Raw genomic sequence first — 2500 nt, 5'->3', positions numbered from 1 at the left:
CTCCCTCCGAAAAGCGCCTCCCGCTCTCCCTGCGTCATCCTGGACGGTCTCGCTCCGAGTCTGCGCTTCTCTCTCGCCCTGCCGCCAGACTCGGCTCCTCTCCCGCGCTCTCTCTCTCTCTCTCGCTCTGACCTCCGCCCCGTCCGGCCCTCCCGTCCGCGGCGGGGGAGGCCCGGCGGGCGAACCCTTCCGTGCGGCCGCCTCGCCGGAGCGGGGGCGGCGCGCAGGGCCCTCTCCTGGGGCTTGCGAGGAGCGGCCGTCGGGGCTGGCCGCGTCCTCGGATCTCGATGCGACGCTCGTTCGGTTCCTGGGAAATCGTGTGCTCCGCCGGGGTCCGGGGGCGAGCGCCCTTCGCTGGGCGAGGGGGACGCTTCCCCGGCACCCCTGGCGGCGTCGGACGCCTGCGGGTGCCGGCGGACGGAGCAGACCGCGCCGCACGGGGTACGGGTGCGGGGCCCGCCCGGCTCCGGAGACCGGAGCGCTCGGGCGGACGCCTGGGGACCGGACGCCCTCTCCGGGCGGAGGGGTTCCGGGCGCGCCGTGGGCAGAGGGAGGGTCGGGTTCGCCTGGAGCCGGCCGAGACCCCTGGGTTCCGGCCGAGCGATCGTCCCTCCCCGCCGGGGCGCGGGGTGCCACATCGATCGGGTTGCGGAAATGGGAGACGTGGGGCCCTTCTCTCGCGTCAACCGCAGCCCTCCGTTTTCTCTTTTCCGGCTTGACTCTGTTCGCCACCTGTGATGCTCTCTGGCCGGTTCCCTCGGGCGTAGCGGGACGGGCGGCGCGCGCGACGCTCTCGCGGAGCGTCCTCCGACGCTTCCCCGGGCTCCTGGAGCCGCCTCCCGGCCCGAGGGGTGCCCGTCCGCACTCATCGGCTGAACTTCCGCGAATTGCAGTACCCGATTCGGCCCGCCGGGGGGCGCTGCCGCCGGGGGAAGAGGGGGACGGGCCGGGCCTGGCGCCGGGCTCCGCCGGACGCCCGGCGCTGCCCCGTCTCGGCCTCGGAAGGGGGAGTCGGGGGAACGGGAGGCCGGGAGTCCCGGAGAAAGAGAGAGAGAGAGAGAGAGAGAGATAGAGAGACCTCCGCGGTTCCGCCTTCGACCGCCGGGGGGCGCCGCGCACCCGTCCGCACGGGCCCGTCCCGGTGGCTCCCGGCAGGGCTCTCCCAAACCCTCTCCCAGGGCCCCGGTCCGGGAGCCCGACTGCGTCCGCTCTCCGCTTCCAGAGAGGAGGCTGTCGGACGGGGAGAGCTGGTACCGGGCTCCTGGAGCCCTGCCTGGGCAGCCTATGGAAGGGAGGGAGCCCTGGCCCTGCTGCTCTCCGAGCTCCGGCCCTGCTGCTCTCCGAGCTCCGTGCCTGCTCTGCCACGGGTCCTTTCGCAGGAGCTCCAGGGAAACGGGCTTTTCGGCCCCTGACAGAGTCCCGGCTCTCTCGCTCGCCTCGTTGGTACCTACTGATCCGGCGGAGGTGTTCTCCGGCGGGTAGCGACACGGACGGCCGAGGGCGCGCTTCACCCAGGCTTCAACCGTCTCCTCCCCGAGCCCCTGGAAGTGCAGCTGGGCCGCGGGCGCCCCGGTCCGCACTCATCTGCGAAACTTCCACAAATTGCAGTACCCGATTTGGCCCGCCGGGGGGCGCTGCCTCCGGGGGAGAAGGAGACGTGCCCGGCCCGTACGTCGGGCTCCAACGGATGCCCGCCGTGGACCCTTTATAGGCCCCATCCTGGTCCTGCCATGCTGTTATCGGAGCTCCACGGCTATCTTGTCACTAAACCTTTCGTTTGAGCTCCAGGGCTTTTTGCTTTTTGTAACCCGGTTCCTGGAGCCCTGCCTGGGCAAAATCGGATGCAAGAAGGCCCTGCCCATGCTGATCTCTGAGCTCCGCGCATCTTCTGTCACGGGTCCTTTCGCAAAAGCTCCAGGGAAACAGGCTTTTCGGCCCCGGACAGAGTCCCGGCTCTCTCGCTCGCCTCGTTGGTACCTACTGATCCGGCGGAGGTGTTCTCCGGCGGGTAGCGACACGGACGGCCGAGGGCGCGCTTCACCCAGGCTTCAACCATCTCCTCCCCGAGCCCCTGGAAGTGCCGCTGGGCCGCGGGCGCCCCGGTCCGCACTCATCCGCGACACTTCCGCGCTGGAGTCCGACGCTCGCCGGCCGCGTCCCCCGGCCCGCGGGGGCCCGGGGGGAGGCCCGACGCGTGCGGGGGGAGGCGGCGGGCGGCGGGGGCGCCCCCGCGCCACCCGACGGCGCCCCCCGGTGGCCAGAGGCGGCTCGGAGCGAGACGATCGGGGGGGGACGGCGGCGCGTGACCCGCCCCGGCCCCCTTGGCCCAGCGGACGGGCAGGCGGCTCCCGGGCGCCCCCCCCGATCCCCGCCGCGGCGCCCCCCGGTGGCCGCCTGACGCCACTGCGGGGGGTGCAGATTCCGTGTGTCCTCTCGGATAAAAACAAAAGAAACGATTCCCGTCGGGCGAAAGTAAGTGGGACGCAGGGCCCCGGGCCCC

Source organism: Pseudophryne corroboree, unplaced genomic scaffold (genome assembly GCF_028390025.1).
Source record: "Pseudophryne corroboree isolate aPseCor3 unplaced genomic scaffold, aPseCor3.hap2 scaffold_1826, whole genome shotgun sequence".
Taxonomy (NCBI): domain Eukaryota; kingdom Metazoa; phylum Chordata; class Amphibia; order Anura; family Myobatrachidae; genus Pseudophryne; species Pseudophryne corroboree.
The sequence above is the reverse complement of the archived record's forward strand: the minus strand, read 5'-3'. Positions refer to the sequence as shown.